A 20,298-nucleotide genomic window follows, 5' to 3' on the forward strand; every position below is an offset into this window, starting at 1 on the left:
GGTAACAATGGTCGCCTGAGCATACTGGTACTGGGACGCAAAGTCACACAAACGCACACCGCGTTCGTGTTTTTCGATGATCTCCTTCTTCTGCTCGACCCTAATTTTCTTTTTTGTCCTCTTCGGCTTAACACTAGCCTGTGGTGGGGTCTTTTTCGGTCCCATAATAGCAAAAGTACTCCACTCGATAACAAACCATGTCAGCACTCAAAGAAAGTGGGTGTGGAAAACTAGTCCGCCAACCACTGTGGCGCTGTTCGACCATGTGGTTTGGTGTTCATCCGCCAAATACTATTCTGCCAGCCACTGTGGCGCTGTGTGGTTTGATTCGTTTGCCGAGAATGGTTTGTCTGCCAAGATTATTTTCTCGCGAATTTAATGTTTGTAAGGCGAAAAGTTCGCGAGCTTAAGCGATGAGGTATCACTGTATCGTTGTACTAAATTCATCATGTCTACTTGATATCTAATTTTAAGCAGATTCTTTACTTACAGACAACATGCCAGCTATTTGAACACCTACACTGTCTGTAAGTAAAGAATCTGCTTAAAATTAGGTATCACTGTAGTTACTAGTTACATACCTAGAATGAATCGGTGTTGATAATTCGTGTGACAAATTATTCATATGATCAGTGTCTCTGTATAAATACATATTGTTACTTATTCCTGAAAAGAAAAGTAATATGAGTAAATGTGTTATTTCCAAGATGTTTGTCAACATGATAGCTCTTAGATGAATCAGGATTCAAGAAGTTGCTCTCAGTTTCAAAACGGTTGGAGACCCATGCTCTTTATTTCACTTGTTTTGGATTTCCTATTATGTCACATAGGCAAGATGAAGGTAACATTTTGTCATGACCTGAACAACAGCCACGCGCACACACACACACACACACACACACACACACACACACACACACACACACACACACACACACACACACACACACACACACACACACACACACACACTCACGCATGCCCACGAGCACACACACGCACACGTAAGACGACGTTTAAAAGTGACAGAGAAACCAGGCTTAATTTGTCCTGGTACCGTGGAGGGGAGTTGATGTTAGTGAGGCTGGCAGCCATGGATGGCTGGGAGCCATGAAGGCTTTGGTCCGCCCTGAAATGCTGCACAACCGTGCAGTCATGTTTGACTGTATGACTGCGTATGTGCCTGATTTATTTTGTATTCCATGTAACAACGTATTCATTCATTGCTCCCCAAAAAAGAGAGAAGCACAAGCAATGTTGGTCGCTGTGAGAGATTGTGGTAATCCCAGTGGATCTAAACGCTGATCCTCTTTGACTCTCAAAGTGTAAGGGGGTCACATCAAGCTTGAGCTGGGAGCAAAAATCACAGCAGATAAAATATTTGGGAGCTGAACACACCAACGGCACACTTATCAATGCAGGGAAATGTGGATTAAGAAAAAAAATCCAAATTAGCAGTCACTTTATCTACACATACACGTGTGCGTGTGCATGCATGTGTGTGTGTGTGTGTGTGTGTGTGTGTGTGTGTGTGTGTGTGTGTGTGTGTGTGTGTGTGTGTGTGTGTGTGTGTGTGTTTAAAAAAAATGAGGTGAGAAAAACACGTCACCCCCATCATCCACATTTTGCAAATTAATAACAGACCCACACACACACACACACACACACACACACACACACACACACACACACACACACACACACACACACACACACACACACACACACACACACACACACACACACACACACACAAAGCCACAGACAAACTTCAGAGGTATATTGGGACATTGTCGATGAAAATATTTTGACATCTGCTCTGCCAAATTGAAGACCATGGAGATGTGCTAGTGAACTCCAATTGTAGTCTAAGGATGAGGGTGAAGACCAGCAAACAGTCCAGATGGGTGAGCAGCACATGTCCAAATCCATCTTTATCCAGCAGGATCGGGGTGTCCTACCTCACAACGAGAAGGCCAGCAATCTCCCTCATACACGCACATGCACACACACACAAATAACCAAATGGAAGCTAACTTCTATACAAATGCAGTAATATTGTATCTACCCTTATTGATTAGCTACCATAAAAACAGGTTTGTGTCCCTTTAAGTCCCCTGCAATATAAGGTATTAAGTCTTTTTACAAACTTGTTTCTTTTTATATGGGCTGGAGTACTTCAGATGCCAAGTGGGTTTCTCTTATATTAAGCATATTGATTCTAAAACATTTATGCAACATTGCTCCACCTCACTGCTTTTAGAATATTCTCTGGGGGAGTGAGTCGGTGCTATGAAAGCTTGTAGCATTTGCCTGCCTGTTCATTCTTTTGTGAACCATGTTGTAGCAGGAATACTATATACAGTACTTGTACGTGTAACAAAGTCATTTTGTACCTGCTCAACCGACATCTTATAATTGACTTAGTCGAATGAGTTCATGATGATATTTAGTAACTCTTAATGGCTTATTACAGAATCGACTGATTGTCATGAAAGGTTCCGAGTTGTCAGACGAGAGGTTTAGAAAGTAGTTCTCGCTCCCCCGTCTTGAAATGTGTGATTATGCAAATCAGTTACAGAGTCTTCGTTATTGCGTCACAGGAAAAGCTGAGATATTGAGACAGAATGCCAACAATTACAATTACATTTTGTAAGAGTATTTGTCAGACAACTGCAGGGAACATTTAAAAAGAAGGGGAAAATGAGCATGAATTAGGTTGGGGGCAAATTGTTATCACAGATGTTCCAGTGCCACCACTGAAATCAGGAACCCAGTTTCTCTGCTCTCAAAAGAACACTCACCCACTGAGAATCTATTTCTTTAGTTCAGCTTAGTGGGATTCATTTTCCAATGGTACCAAATGCTCTTTTATTGCATTCATTGGTAACACCAGAACGGCTGACACTTCGAAAGAAGTGAAAGGGTTTCCATTGTGCAATATTTCCACTGAATTGTTAGTAATGTGGCTAAGCAAAGATGACACCTGGAGATGAGAAAAAAAGGATGAAAGAAAAGACAATATCAATTGGATGACTATTTTTCTGCGAAAATACAATCGCCATTATAAAGGAAGCAACCACATTTTGTTCCCTTATTCCTCCCACCTATGACCAGTTTAGGACACAAATAGATGAGCCGAGATATCAAAGAGCTGCGGGATAGATTCAAACAATTTAGTCTAAGGATGACACCATAAATTTGACAGTGGAACAAAAACAAGTTGTCATGCAACGAAATTACATTCACTGATTTCGGTTCTACTTTTGATGTTCCTTTTTTTGTAGAAGAAAGAAAAGGAAATACAGTGCGGAGAATAAAGTCAAATGAAGAGTTAATCTTAAAACAATGTATGCATATTTTTTTCAATCACGATCGAGGTAGTAATTAGAATATAACTGAAAAGAACAAATTTGGACTACAGAGACAAACCACTCAAACGATCAACAAACAGTTAAGGTTGGGCTGGGTCCCTCAGATCAGTTTGAATCTTAACTCATTCACTGCCAGACGTGCAAAAATGTTTCCACTCCAGTGCCAGGGTTTTGTCATTTTCACTCAAATTGCAGGACCCACAGAATATTGAGTTTTAGGACCACATAAGTATACAGCGTAAGAAACCTTAGCTTCTTTTTGAATCAGACAAAATAAAAAATGATTTAATTCTGAAGTTATATGGGTCTGGGTGAGGTGCAAGTGGGGGAGGCTGTACAAAAGGCAAATGCTGCCCCTCGAAAAAACTTTGCCAGAGGTCTGACCAGCGCTTTATCGGCACCCCCTGCAAGAAAAAAACAAAACCCGAACAAACGGGAATGGCCCTCCACGTCATATATCCAATTCCCGAAAAGATTTTGGAAAGGCAGTGAATGAGTTAATTTAGTATTTTATCAAGGCATTTTGGACACTTCCATGACTCCATATTTGGGAGAAGAGTTACATAAAAAAAAAATGGTTGTTCATTTCTGTTTACCCTGCGATTGGTTGGCAATCGGTTCAGGGTGTCCCACACCTACTGCCCGAAGACAGCTGGGATAGACTCCAGCACCCTCCACAACCCAAATGAGTATGCCAGTGTCTGAAATAACGTCTGCCCGGATGCCCAGGGAAAGCGCAACTTTTACGTTGGGCGTACAACTTACAAAACGTCTCCGCCTGGGTGGCTGACAACTTCTTTAAGAAAATGAAAAATACAAAAAAAAAAAAAAAAAACACGGAAAAAAAACGTTTTTTTTTTTTTTCAAATCAATATTCGTTCAAATGTTTGCTTTATTCAATAAGGCAAACGTTTGAATGAATGAATGAATAAATTAATACATTATTCCAATTTCGAAATCTTCGTTCGGTTTGGGAACTACCGAATTTCGGTTCGTTTGGCAATTTGCATACTCGGCACAGCAGCCAATCAGAAGCCTACTCAATGCTTCCAGACTTTCCCGAGCGTTATAAGGTTGAGCATTTGCATATCATTTTCCAAAGTAGATGCACAGAACCTTAGCCCCAGAAGAAAGAGTCAAAAGAAACGAACACAATTTATGACGCAACAAAACGTAAACCTACATTATCCCGTGACTGTAAAGTCTCCTTGAGAGTTTTGAATGCCGCTTAGAAATTAAATGTATTATTATTATTATTATTATTATTATTATTATGAAAAGCATTGTGGGAAGATGAGTTCACGTGGCTTGTAGCAGACGACGCAATACAAACATTGCATTGTGCAACATGACGAACAGTGAATGGACAACAATAACTGGAGCAAAATCATCAGCATGGGATATTTATGAAAAATTAATCAAGGGAGCATTTGTGGAAGGTACATCCTTAATAAAAACAATCCTTAATACTTTCCAACAATGTTTTTTTTTTGCGATTAGTCGTCTTATTGTGTTTTAAGTAGTGGAAAATGGGGCAGGCAACCTTTCAGAGTTGTCTGCCCTGGTGTCCGGTAACTTTTTGTCATGAGTTTCAGACACTGATAATGCGGTGCAGAAAATGAGCGAATGAAAAAGAAATTAAAGGCATTGAAATAGTTGCCCACATATAATAATCAACTCAACTGTACAATATTTATAGAGCACTTTCAAACAGACAAAGCAGCATACAAAGTGCTATATGTGAAAACTATCATATACAAGCAATAAAATAGTCGCAAAGCCCGCGTTTATAAAATGCAATTTGAAAGCACTTTTCTGGCATAGATTTGACCTTTCTCAATGAAAACACACCCCACTCCCACCCCCACAGCAAATATGGTTATCTACATTTGCTGGCATAAAACTCTCATTCATACCAATAGAAAATGTAAAAAAAAAATCAAAATTTGTTCATGCATGTGAAAGTTGCTTTTCAGGATCAACGAATTAGATTTTTTTTCCTCCTTGCTTCAAACGACCACTGGATTTAAACAAACACAGAAGGCTGTTTAAGTGATTTTGTCGGCACGCACTCACATGCTAAATCCATGAAAATCCCTGAAACAAAATCCAGAAAAATAGCATATGGCTTGAACATTTGCTGTTTGATAAAGGCTACGCAAACAAGGATAAATTATTTTTTTGGCACCAGCACGTTTTTAATGCAGATATTATAGCTGATGTTGGTTTATTGTTATAATACGGAGGGCATGAGACTAGACTCACTGCTTCCCGATACACGGATCTGGGTGAGGTGCAAGTCGGGAGGCTGTACAAAAGACAAGTGCTGCCCCTCGAAAAAACATTGCCAGAGGTCGGACCAGCGCTTCCCATTACACTCGTGACGTGCGGTGAGGTTCATGGCTGGTGAGGCACTGACGTCATCAAAATCAGATATACAAACATGAACTCCACAGAGTAGCTTGACCACCATTTGATTGGCAACAGTTAACATGTTTTGCTTAAAATGTCATGTCAGCATTCTTTATATACTGTATACAAATTGTAGCATAGAAAAAATAATTTAAAAAATGTTATTATCGTGTTACCTTTATTTAGAAATGAAGTCCAAGTCTCTCTGTCTCAACGGAGATCATTGCCAGTGAAGAAAGTTGTCCTTGATCAGTCCTGTTCCGACTGCATGTTTTCAGTCAAATGTGCTGAGAATGACCGCTCCACTGTATTGTAGTAGCTGGAACAGTGAGCAGGAGCTGGAGCAACTTTGTCGCTTCAGGAATAGTTTCAATGAGATCCTTCTTGGCCAAAAAGCTGAGAAGCTGTCCAGGAGATTTACATTCATCCCTCACCGTTTGTGAGCTATACAGTCCGGTGTTGGTCTTCCTTTAATTATTATCTCCTGCTTCGATTGAAAGTTCAGTTTAGAAAATTCTTTCACTTTAGATATGTAATCCACCATTCTGAAAATAAGGCCAAACAACACGAAAAAAATGACTGGATGGTTGTACTTAACTTGCTAACTGTTTACTGTAGCTTGCTGTCACTAATTCTATTATTCTGCAGCCGAGGAGTCGCGAAAAGAATCTCTAATCACCAGCGCCCCCCGTCATGAGGCAGGACAACTGTGTGCCTCACCTATGCACACAGTTTTGATAACAATAGAATAAAATAAACACTGTAGTACAGTGTTTAAAATGTACAGTGACTGTACATTATATACACTAGCTAAACTGTAGAAATTTAGTTCATATACTAAATGCTTTAGAACACTAATAGCGATATGCAGAGGGACAGCAATGCGGTCTCACTGCAGAGCAAGCCAGCACAGTTAGCATCGTCATGGCGCAATCCATGGTGAGGCTTAGCCGGCTGCTGCCTCATCTCCACTTAGTATTTGAATGGTAAATGTGAAAAGTCAGCGATTTTGAAAACAAATCCAAAAATCGTGAAGTTAAATGGAAAAGAACGAAGTACAAATCACTAAATAAATATAACGTTAATGTATTTTGTCATTTTATATTTTCATGATGACAGGTGAGGCACAGCCTTACCTGCCTCCCCTGACTGCACGTCACTGCATTACACGCAACATGTTTTTCCTGCATTTGAAAAATAACTCATTAGACAGAAAGTATACCAAAGTCAAAGTCAAAAAAGTCAAAGTCAGCTTTATTGTCAAATATGCTAATATGCATGACATACGGCACAGATGAAATTACTGTCCTCTCGGACCCAGCATGCAAGGCACTTATAATTACTTAACAAACATAAACATGAAAACTCCAATTTGCCGGGAGAGGGGAGCCGCTGCGTGTTCACGCGCCGCCATCTTGGGGAATTTTTTTTTGAAAAGATAACAAATATGACAACACAAAGACACAGAGTCATTCATTCTTCAGGACTTGCTGTACCCTCTTTGTGATGACATGAAGCAGTTCTAGTTGAAAGAGGAGAGGATCAAAGCATCCATGTCAGCAGTGGATCAGGGACGTCATGGTGGAATTTGTACGTCTACTACAAGCTAAATGTTGAAAGCAAACACTACCAAATTGTGTATTCCGTGTTTGACCAATTAATAACACCAAATATAGCGGTCTATGCTAATTATTTTATTTTAATTGAGCATGTATGCTCATCAATAATTGTGTGCACAGGCCCAGAAGAAAACTTGCATAACTGGTGCTTAGTTGAAAAGTAGAAATGATTGGAATCATTTCTTATATAATTGGAGTTGTGATTAATCATTCAACAAAGATCAGGAGAATCCCGCATCCTTAAATAAACCATCAAATAGGAACAATTCAAACCTGGATGATGACAGCGACTTAACAGCTATAAATAAAGACACTGAAGACCTTTCCTACAATCATATTTTTCAATCTGCGTGAATATGATACAAAGGCAGTGGGGTAGATTAACAAAATTACACACTTCGCTGAGATAAACAAAAACACACATATACACAGTAGTGACGTATTCTTTCTATACACGGTGCCACAGGCCCGAACAAAAAGCTATCTTAAAGCGAGATGACGCCTGGTCACAACTGGAAGCTGGGGAACAAACTTCAAATGTGGTTGGCCGAAATATCACTTATCTAATGTTTTACACTCTGGGGGTATATTAATGTAAGGCTCCATAAGCATCGACAGTGAATGATGAGATCCTTAACTGTGAGCCTTTGTTTGTTGTTTTGTTCGTGTTAGGTGAGATTAGGATGATTCACCATGATTTGTGGAACATTCACCTCTTCTGCACCGAAGTGAGCAGGAGACTGAATGGGGTTGGTGTGACATAAAGGAACCTCCACAAAGGGTGACGTTGCAGTCCTCTTTATGTTGCCTTACTTTCTCGCTGCCACAGTGGTCTTCTGTGATATCCTAACACAATGTTGTGTCATTTAAGCATCATTACAGACTGCCTATGTTATCAATTTTAGCATAATAATAAATTCAAGGAGTTTGAATAGTGTGTTCTCATGTGACACTGTTAGTGAGTCAAAAGGAGCACTACCCCTCCCCATTGGCCTGGAACTCGAACAATGGTTTTTTTGTTATAGTACTTTGTCACAGTCACTTTGTTGATCAATAAGGTATTAAAATATAGACATCAGTAATTGTGAAATTATTTTGTTTGATTGACGGCAAGTCTTTCCAGGAGGAGTCTATCATAGCCTGACTGAAAATAATGTGTGGCGCACAGACCTTTGCGCGACAAATTCCTTCACGTTGGCGTGCAAGAGCCCTTTGAATTTTTGAATACTGCGACTTTTCTTTTGTGTCATTGTGTTGTGTGGCAAGATATGTTGGTAATACATGAAAGTATTTGGAAATAATGAGAGCTGAAGACACAGCGGGAGACTGACATCGGGACAATCGAAAACATCACTGTAAAAATAGCTTCTCACCTGCAACTGCGATTGTGGCATTGACATTTCAGATTTTTTAATTGATAGATGACCATGCCAATACTCCCAACTGACGCATTGACGGATAGGTAGATAATCTGTTGTACACACAAACACAGCTGTGGGAGACATATGGAACAAAAGTCCCTCTTTCCCACTGTGCTTATTAAGACATTACAGCTCTTTGCACCTAGCTGCACTAATCCTACAGCCTTATGCTTATGGGTACTGCAGCCAAGTGGCTTTATAGAGAGGCTTTCTCCCTCATCCCCTTTGTACTATCGTAACCTCTCTCTCTGTGAGATTCTGTGACTATGATGAATAGACAAGGCGAAAGGGTGAATGTGGGACACCGCACAAGTGAAGTCGCTGAGGATAGAAAATGCAGAGAGCACGGATAGGGTAGAGAAAAGAGGAGGAATATGAATACAACAATTACATACAAAAACACTACAAGCACTCTGCCTCTGCATTTATGTCCTTCTGAGACATGTGCCTGTGCGCCCAAATGTGTGTGTGTGCTTGTGTCTCTCGTTCGCGGTTGAGGCCGGGGTAGGTTAAATTTGTACTCCTGAAGTGTTCCCAGAAGAGATTAATCATCCTGTGCTAGAATGCGGCATCTTGATCATAAATCATCACCTGACCCCCCTTGCTCTGCTGCTGCCACACGTCGCCGTGAAGTCAGGGTAAAAGGAATGTCAATCTATAGCCAAGGTGAACCAAAAAATATTTGATTGATACAGGATGTGAGAGTCAGGTAATTAAGCCTGGAATTGCCATGAGCAAATATGTGTTCATTGAAATGACCAATCAAAAGAGTGACAGAAAAAAACATTTTTCAGACATTTTCAGAGATGAATGTGGGATAGCAAAATAAATCCATAAGGGCATCTATCTATCTATCTATCTATTGGTAACACGCTTCTGCTTCACACTTCATATCAGAAGCCTTCAAGCCCTTAAACGATGCTGTCTTACAAATGATGTGTTAATGGTTGGGACACAAAAGACAAAATGGGGAGTGAATCAACTAGCATGATTGCCACTTGATTCATACTCGTGGCAACAGGAACACAGATTAGAACCAGGGCAGTGGTGCAAAGTGTCACCAGAATATTATGTCCAATAATACACTGACAACTACTGCATGCCTAATTTCTCCACAGTAAACTTTGTATTCCCAAGAAAACAAAGTGGACCAGTCTCTAGTTGGTTGCAGAGAATACACTATCGAGAGACAACCATTCACTCTCACACTGATGCTGTCTTTGAGTGGGAACTAATCAAGCAATGACTGCATCTTCATCATGCGAACAAATTCAATTCAATTGTAAATTCTTGACGCACACACATACGCAGACACAAACATACACGTGAGGAGGGTCTGGTTCCATCTAAGGCCACCCTGTGTGGATTTTGCATGTTCTCTTCGGGCTCGCATGGGTTTTCGCCGGGTCCTTCGGTTTCCTCCCACATTCCAAAAACATGCTTGGCAGACTGATTGAACAATCTCAATTGTCACCAACTGTGCGTGTGAGCAAAGACGGTTGTTGTTTTCTGTATGCCTTGTGATTGGCTGGCAAACGGTTAAGGGTGTCCCTTGCCTACTACCCAAAAGCAGCAGGGATCAGTTCCAGCAACCACCTCACAAGCTCTATGAGGATAAAGTAGAACGGAGGGATGGGTGAATGGATAATTTATACTGCAAGGATTTATAAGGAAAACAAGGAAATGGAAATTACTTTGTAAGATAATTTACCTTGTGCACCCGCCATTTTCTTACACTGTATTATACATTATATTTCCAGATATTCCTCCAATTTTGAATTGCAGTGGAGTCCATCGGACACCCATTGATAAAGTTTTTTACACCTTCATGCTCACATTGAATTTTGTCGTACATGTTGCGATTCAGCCACAAATAAGATGTCTGTTCTCTCAGTTATGTTCAAGTGCGGGAAATTGATTCTTAATAAAAATTCAACAGCCAAGTTTCATTACGTTTCAGAGCATATTCTCTTTCCCTTACGGAGCAGAAAAATATCAGTTTATTAAATTACTTTTCTGAAAAGTCTCAGGGGATGCCATCTTAACTCCCGCCCTCTTTCACAAGGCCTTTTTAAACTGTAACTGGGCATGTCTACTTAGAAATGCAGGCGGAGAGAAGAAGCGAGCGCATGGAAGCGAAGCATGGAAGCACACTACATTTTCTGAAATCAATGGCTGCCAAAGAATTTGCGGTAATTCCATTGAATACAGCAGGGAACTGAACGCTCCTATAAATCAAGGTCGAGGGAGTTTGCATGCCATAAATGGAAAAGCTGCTGCAATTTGAAATTGCATTTGAAGAACATGTGTACAGATGCATGCATGGTTGCACACAGTACATGCCTGGATGTGTCCATTGCTAAAGGGGGTAGATTCTTCCCTCATTTATTACTGCACACAATTTGAGGAACCTGTGCATGTGTTTCTTGGCATGTGAAAATATGTTCGTCACCTATCGTGACTTACTCAAATTAAAAAAAAATATTAATACCTACCTACCTCCCTCCCTCCCTCCCTCCATCCATCCATCACGTCCCTGATCCACTGCTGAAAAGGATGCTTTGATCCTCTCCTCTTTCATCTGGAACTGCTTCGTGTAACAAAGAGGGTACAGAAAGTGCTTAAGATTGAATGACTCTCTGTCTTTATGTTGTCATGTTATTTGTTATTTAGTTTTTTTTTTGTTCTTTTGACTTCAAGGCGGCGCCGCAAGAGTGGGTGCCTTTCCAGAAGCTCCTGTATTTTGTTTTTCTACTTTCATGGCTTTCATAACTTTGATGCTGTGAAATGTAAATTTCTCTACTGCGAGTCTAATAAAGTTAAATCCAAATCCAATCCAATCCATCCATCCATACATACAAGCGGCTGGAGCCTATACCAGCCGTCTTCGGGTACTAGGTGGGGGATACCAGCCAAATGCAGGGCATATATATAAATATATAGAGAAAAAGAGAGACTTATACACGGAAATCTAAAGTAAGCTTCTTGTGCAAACATTTTTTTCCCAATGTGTCACAAAAACATAGAAGAAGCTCCTCAAAAATAGATGCCTGGTCAACACGGTATTCTATGGAATAAATGATTGACGGTTCGCTTTATTGCTAACACATTAACACAAACATTGTATGTACCTGCAATTCCTCTTAGACATTATTCATGACTTCATATACTCGAAAGCACATACTGGAGGTTGGAGACGTGAGACTACTTAACATGAAGTGCAGCCGTAAGACCACAAAGAGCCAGAGGCATGGTGAGGAGGTTGAGTTAAAACCAGTCAGTCAGTTGAATGACAGATGTACAGTTGTAACTATCATCCCTGATATCATCGTGGAATGCCATCATTTGACTGCTGTCAGAAAGCTTTACTTTTTGGAAAGCATGATGAACGTTGAATTTCACAAGTCACACATTCATTTGAACACACAAATGATTATCAGTATTCTTCTGAATGTTGTATGAGCCACACAATGTGAGACACCATATCAAAATCAGACGAGAACATCGCATGTTGTTCTTCATTTACTGGAGGTCACAAAGAAGATACATAGAGGGGAGGAGGCATTCAAGAGATTCAGATTTGAACATATGGTCGGATCAAAGCAAACTAATGTCTGAAACAATTTTTCTGCCAGTCCTCAAGTTATCCATGATATTCTGAAGGTTCTTTTCTTCCTTTAAGATAGGTCTGGGGTTGTTTTTCCCTCTGAAGTAAATGTAATAATTTGTCTTGAACGATTTTTTTAAACGATTGGCATTCCAATGAATATATTGTGGAATCTTATCTGGCAGCATGTTGCACGTTAAACTTCTCCATTCAAGACAATTAATTGGCAATCAACCAAAGTGTGCTCCAAGTGCAAGTACACACTAGAGCTGGGAGAAAATAAAATACAGATTTTGTCACGATACAGGCCATCCCAGTTTGTCGAAGGCATAACTCTAAATTAAAATTCCTGAGGGTAATGAACATTTGCAAAGTATTTGCAAAGATGGCAGTACACGTGTTTCCTAATTTGGGTATCATTCAAAATCCTCTAATGTACCATATGCCTTTACCGGCAAAGCATTAATATTAAAATGTTATTACTGAATTCGTCAAGTCACATGTGCCGCCCTGTGTCCTAAATTGTCTTCTTAATGAATCTGTAGATTACTTCATGTTTGTTTATTTATTTGTTTGTTTGTTTTTGAGATGTTTTAGTTCATGCCAGTTGTTAATAGTTGGTAATACCAAATTTGATAACCCAGCTGTTGGCAGACATGAATTATACAAGAAGAGTAACAAGCTGACGTAACATCAGCTCAGATATAAAATATGCTCAAAGACGGAATGCAACGGCAACTTGTCTTGCTTTTACACAGCAATTCAGGATTATGATTTTGACAACTACATGCCTAAATACATCACATTTTCCAGCTTCCCAAAACAAAATGACTCATAAAAAAAAACAATGGTTAAAAAACAAAAAAGGATAAACAATTTTAGCTCACTAAAGATGGACAACCATGAGAATGAATGGATGAATATGATAAAATTGTGCCACTTCACTTCATTCACATCCAAAAACAACTTTCACTCACCACACACTCCAAGATAAGGGGGCCCCTTTTCTTTAAATGTCAGAGTTCTTAATTAATCAGTGGTGACACAACGTTATTTCTCCTTCCATTACCACAATGATGTGTACAAAAATAACAAAATGCTTCAGGGGTAATGAAATGTACCGCACAACTCTGAGTTGTAATTCAAAATTTTGTTGATGAAATAGCATCCATGCCATCAATTCCATTTACCAATGAAATACTGACCACCTACTGAGGGCTTAAAATGGATATGATAAAAAAATAATAATTAAAAAAAAGCTTTTGGGATGCAGGTGATTGAGACTGCTCAGTATGAATCAACCGTATGAATATACCGTATACACGTGTGTGTGTATATATATATATATATATATATATATATATATATATATATATATATATATATATATATATATATATATATATATATATATATACACACACACACATATATATATATATATATATATATATATATATATATATATATATATATATATACACACACACACACACACACACACACACACACACACACACACACACACACACACACATACATACATACATATATATATATATATATATATATATATATATATATATATATATATATATATATATATATATATATATATATATATATATATATATATATATACACATACACACATAATCTGTTCCCGGGTTTCCATAAAATAGTTTTTAACTAAATAATCCTTAAAACTACACACAACATACCTTATTCTATTTATAATAAATGTGCTATTGTATTGTAATGATATATATATATATATATATATACATATATACACACACACACACATATATTAGCCGACTCGGAGCAATCAGAGCCAACCTTTCATATACATCAGCATACAATAAGGGAACATTGTCTAGGACAGGGGTTCCCGTTACATTCATTGCAATCAACCGGTAGGGCGCGGACTGGTACTAAGTTAAAGTCGCAAGGGGTATAGATGAGAACAAAACAAAAACAAACAAACAACCATTTGAGAGTCTCCATGCATGTTAGTTATATATTTGTTTGTATTAGTAGTAACTGCACCATAATCATCCTACCACACAAATTTTAACAGAGAGATTAAATAAAGAAGGTAAATCTTTAATCTTTGCAAGCGCATGACATGCATCACCCACCGGAGGTTTTTAATGCTTGGTAGCTGTGATCAGTACTATTGTGCTATATCATTTATTGGTATCATTATTCTCATTGAGTTTGTTCCGTGTACAATTCCACAATGGCACTGGCAAAGAATAGGAACCTAGAGGAAAGAGAGACAAACTGTGGTACGTGTGAACTACAATAGTTCACAGGCTGCAGTACTGCATCGCATGCCTCCATGCTGGTGCTCATCATGACATGCGTGTGTATGATTATATTTTTAGGCAATGGCCTATATATTTTTACTCAACAACACTATCAGGCATTTCCACACTTTGTTTGCAAGTAATCAAACACACTTTATAAAAGCACATATGTTTGTGCATGAAATTGAGCAGAAGAATCTGATGTCCAAATAAAATAATCGTTTCATTTTGTATTTCTGGACAGAAAAATATCAAAAGGCAACAATTAAGGGTCCATTACTGTAGTTATGGTAATTAAAACTGCATGCATTGATCGTCATTGATGCAATTGTGCTTTTTTTGGGTGACATCTGACTAATTTGTCAATAGCATGATGCTGGACAAGCGATAAACACACAATGTGGGTTCATTATCTAACTCTGAGTGGGCTCTGAATTGGTTTGGAAGGACAAACGGTTAGCTGGGCTTGCAGTACCAACATGGGTCATTCCTAGTGAGAAAACGGCATTAGTGAAATTGGACCCTTGAGGTTTTTTAAATAGTCTTTTCCATCTACTTGCCTGTGTGAATGTCATGTATTGTATCTACGCAACTAGGCACAAGATATAAAGCACAAGGGGTCACAATGGATATAAACGCCCCTGAAGAAGGCACATTGTCCCAAGACGGTGTTCATTTAATATGCATACCTATTTATGTGCATACAGCGTATACTGTCGTGGTTACGCATTACTGTTATTGTGTGAAGCCTCGGTCTCTAATCCCCTAATCTGCTGAACCTGGAAATCACTGCAGTTATCTATCAGGCAGGTCAGAAAAGAGATCAACTCAATAACACATGCACACGCGTACACACACAGCCAAGTGCATTAACACACCTACAAACACACGCACAGTGAGAGTAATTTTGTCAACGAGGTCAGCCTCATTCAGTCTAATAAAGATTGATGCTCCTCCGTCCAAACCTCACAGGTGTTGGAGTAAACTGTAGACATATGTAACCTAAATAGAGGTATTGAGAGCGGGCAGGAGGAGGTAGACACTCAATCCACTTATTTTCCCCACTAAATTAAAAACTTCACCTTCGGAGGGCAGTCAGGAATTGTGTCTCTATAAAACATAATCTGTAAAACTTTCTCTGAAAGATGGATCTCTCATGTTTGTTTGATACAAAATGCCTCCATAGGTTCAATGTATTTGTTTGGTTTGCTTATTGAGTCCCCCATAAGTGCATGCCTTGTCATTATCACCAGTTTCCCCATTCAGGTCAGATTTGCCGCACAACGTTTTGATTTCCATTTCCTTCCTTCCTTCCTTCCTTATTATCATTCGGGCCATGATGAGTTGTTATTTTTAAAAAGCTGGTTTCAAAAAGGAGGATTAAGAAATACTGATCAACATGGTGATGGCAGGCAGTTAAGCTTCTGGCACATAAGGTCCAACCAGGACACAGACTCTGAGAACTTCTAATGCCCTGACGCTTGTGTTGGTTGCAAAGCTCTGAGGTCTGTCTGTTTATATATAAATAAACATGTGTGTGTGTGTGTGTGTGTGTGTGTGTGTGTGTGTGTGTGTGTGTGTGTGTGTGTGTGTGTGTGTGTGTGTCCGCGTGCGCGTGTGTGTGTGTGTGTGTGTGTGTGTGTGTGTGTGTGTGTGTGTGTGTGTGTGTGTGTGTGTGTGTGTGTGTGTGTGTGTGTGTGTGTGTGTGTGTTGATGGGTATGCACCAAATAGGACACCCTGAGGGTTTGTCTGGAGCATGTGGTTGACATGGCCTGCTGCTGTCCAGTGTGCTCTATTAGGAGCACACGGACACATGCAAACACATACTATAAATACAAACACACAACACTGCATGATACAAAGGTGACAAATTCTTGTACAGTCTGAGTATTACATATTTGGAATTACTGTAACTCATTCACTGCCATTCATGAATTGTATTTTTGACAGCCGCCCTCATTTCAAGCTCATATAACTCCAGACCTATATAATTTAAGAATTAACTATTTTTTTCTGATGAGAGAGAAGAGAGCCTAAGGTTTCTAATTGTGTATTGAATATTTATGTAGTCCTAAAACTCAATATTATGTGGGTCTTGAAATTCATGTGACAATAACTAATACCCTGGCACTGGAGTGGACACAGTTTTGCACGTCTGGCAGTGAATTAGTAAAAAAAAAAAGTAAAAAAAGGAAAAAAGGAAAATAAATGACCATGTATGTACACAATTCTTAGTCCATTGTGATCGCACTGCAATGTGAAGGCTCGGATTTCCTTTTGAATTGTACAACGGTGTCAAAAGCTCAAACTGGTGGGACAGGAAGACTACAGATAAAGTAGATCACACAGACTCAAGACTGCTTGAAGAGAGCTAAAGGTGCAAGGGGCGAACTTAACAAGTGAAACTGTGTCGGTTTCATGGATGTGTGATCTCACCGGGATGGCTCATCATCTCTGTGTTGTCATGTCATAAGTTAATGGTAACTGCTGGACGATGGTACCCACTGGACAGCTAGTGGGTGGTATTTTACCCCTTCATATAGTCCTACCACAAAGCTTTTGTACCGCATTGTGATGCAATCTTCACTTTCAAAAACATTTGTACGGATGGAAGGCAAAGCATCAATCTTCTGTCACGACAATGGATTATGTCCACCCACACCTCCACCCTCCATAAAATTGGCCAAATTAAATGTTTATATCATTAATGCTAAACGGATCTGTCGCCATTTGCAAAGGGGAACATGCGTAGGCAATTGCTTGAGGAGCTGATGGCAAGCTTGTTCCGCCACCCACCACTGTCCTACTACATAGGTGGGATGTATTGTCAGTTTTGACTCATAAAGATATAAAATACATCCAACCACTGTTATTTAGAAAACAATAGATTGTATTAAGTTCACTTATGATGTGTGTTGAATTGAGGCAACTTGATGCTTTTCTGGTACACTCATTTTAGCGATGCGTGCTTCAAAGCTACATGGCTAAAGCAGTTATCACGTTTGAGCGCAATGTGACATTATTATTCTGGGAAATGCCAAATATAATTAAATAAAGACAAACAAAATGTGACATTCAGTATTGGATCATATTTTACGAAGTAACAATGAATGGCCGCAAGAGGCACTTGATATTGTGAGTCACTGGCTTATATGGTAAGCACAATTAAATGTTTCTTTACTTTGAAGCAGGGATAGCTCCAGGATTTGTGTTCTCTCTGGGGTTTTAGGGAGGACTTCACGGAGTCATATGGGGTGGGCTGAGAAAAGAAATTCTAATGGATTCCCAACATCTTTGTTTGCGACAGCCCTCAAGCCAGAACATGGAATTGTGTTAAAATGTCACAGTCATAAAATGAACCGCTGATGAATACTTGGTATTTTGACAGTAATTTTATTAAACCATAGCACCAATACTATGAAAGCTTAGACAATGTACTTAATATGAGGGCACTAAAAGCACTGTTTCAGAATCAAATCAAGAGTAATCCATAAATTTGTGGGGAAATGAGAATACAAATGTGACCATTAAGCACACAATAGTGACTCTCATGGGGGGGGGGGGGGGGGGTGAAGGGTCTCAGTAATGATAGGTCAAACATCAAATTAAAGCCCACTGGTCACCCAGTCCATGTCATGATGACACAAGAGCAGCTTTATTAAGTGCAGAAACTCTGACAGTGGAGGTTGTGTGTGGGTGCACGCGTGTGTATAAGCCTTGGAAACTGTCCCATACATCTTGGTTTATCATGAAGATGCAGACAGTTGAATTAATTTCATTTTCATTGAACAATTAAGTAAGGCGTGCGTGATGGCACTCGTGCATGTTTGTAGCATCCCGGACACCAGCCTTTAAAAATATACATGTCCACTTTGCACACACAACGTTGTATCGCATACAGGCAAAAGGAGCACGATCCAGCCATTGTCAGCCAAGTGCAGTCGCTCCCCACACATGACCGTGAACATTATTCCATGAAAGGCACCTCAATATCATGACACCGCTCTGCGCTACCCGCATTCTCTCTTGACAGAAGACTGCATCGACGCATCGCATGAGCGACGAGCATCGACAGAAGCTGAACACAAACAGTCATTGTAAGAATCTCTGTCGCGTTTTAAAACATCACGTACCTGTTTTCCAAGAGCGTTTCAACGCATAATCCCCCGTCTTCGATTAGCAACTTTTTTTCTTGACGCCCAACAAAAGGGTTTGACACTCGTATTCACTTTTCTTTGTCTATCCAGTCTTATTAAATATCTACACTACGCGGGCAGTTTGCAAAAAAATATTCCGCAAAACATTTTAGCAGACGTGGGTCTCAAACGAAGAAATCCATCCGGTGTCAAAGGAGGTAGAATGGAAAAACACACAGGGGAGCGCTAACTTTATAAAATAGCCATACAGGTGACACCTGGAGCAGTGTGAAAACGTCGAATCCTCGCAGAAGCGAACGAGTCAGACACTCGGTCGGACATACTGTGAAGAGGCATCAACAAACGGCATTGACCGAGGCTCGGGAACGCGCGTTCACGGTGGAGCCAGCGGTCATGATTATTATCTGGGCATGCAGGCTTTAATCCGCTGTGCACTGTCGGTTGCAACAGCATCCTTGCAAGCAACGGGAAGGTGCAATTGCAGCCATTCATCCCGCTCGTTGAGTCATTCTGATTGACATTTGCATGCTAAACGCTTCAACTCGTACCTGGGTGTGTCCACTTATGTAATTAATAAAATGGTCTGATAAACATTGTGATATTTATTGAATGGAAAGAAAAATACAACTTGATATACATACATTATGGATCAATCATAGTGTTCTTCATCATTATCAATCCAGCTTCCATTCACTTCATACATGTATTGAATAAAGACAGGCTTTTACTAAATACGTATTTGCACATGTTGATTGAAGTTATCAGAGGGAGGTAAATTCCAGTTCGTTTTTTGCATGCATTTTACTTTACAAGGTCTACGGTAGATTGACATTGATGGCTATCCATACACATCAATGGAGACTAAGCAACCAGTCCACAATATCTGGCCATTCAAGCACCTGCAAATGTCGAATTTTTAAATTTCAATCAATGGATTAACATGTCTAAGACCCAGATTGGAAATATCACTTTCAGACAACAGACAAAATCATCCTGATCAACATTGTATATGTGCATTGCATTCATGCTCCAAAATGCTCTTATTTCTGTGATAATACTTTCATGATTTTTTTTTTGTCTTCTAATATAGACATTCATTCGTTTTGCTCTTATTTCTTCGTCATCTCTGATCTGATCTAGCAAGGGTGGGCAATCCCAGTCCTGGAGGGCTACCATCCTGCATGTTTTCCAACACTCCCTGTTGTAACACACCAGATTCCAATTATCAGATCATCAGCAAGCTCTGTGGAAGCCTGATATAGAACCTGAACATTGGAATCAGGTGTGTTACAACCGTGAGAGTTGGAAAATCATGCAGGAATTAGCCGTCCAGGACTGGGAATGCCCACCTCTTGAACTACAGGTTCACATTTTAAATTATACCCCCTGGTGTTC

The 20,298-nt window shown here is 39.6% G+C and overlaps 1 protein-coding gene across 1 annotated transcript in view; it reads right to left on the minus strand.

Annotated features, from left to right (window-relative positions):
* The window catches only part of LOC148901688 (teneurin-2-like), a 234,314-nt gene extending 214,955 nt beyond the window's left edge, over positions 1-19,359 (minus strand). Inside the window, exon 1 of the mRNA XM_088989625.1 lies at positions 18,880-19,359. The gene's annotated coding sequence lies outside the window, so the exon portion shown is untranslated. The remainder of the gene's footprint in view (positions 1-18,879) is intronic.
* Positions 19,360-20,298: the final 939 nt, after the last annotated feature.

This window comes from Hippocampus bargibanti, linkage group LG02, assembly GCF_051943395.1.
Source record: "Hippocampus bargibanti isolate YZ-2025 linkage group LG02, ASM5194339v1, whole genome shotgun sequence".
Lineage (NCBI taxonomy): Eukaryota > Metazoa > Chordata > Actinopteri > Syngnathiformes > Syngnathidae > Hippocampus > Hippocampus bargibanti.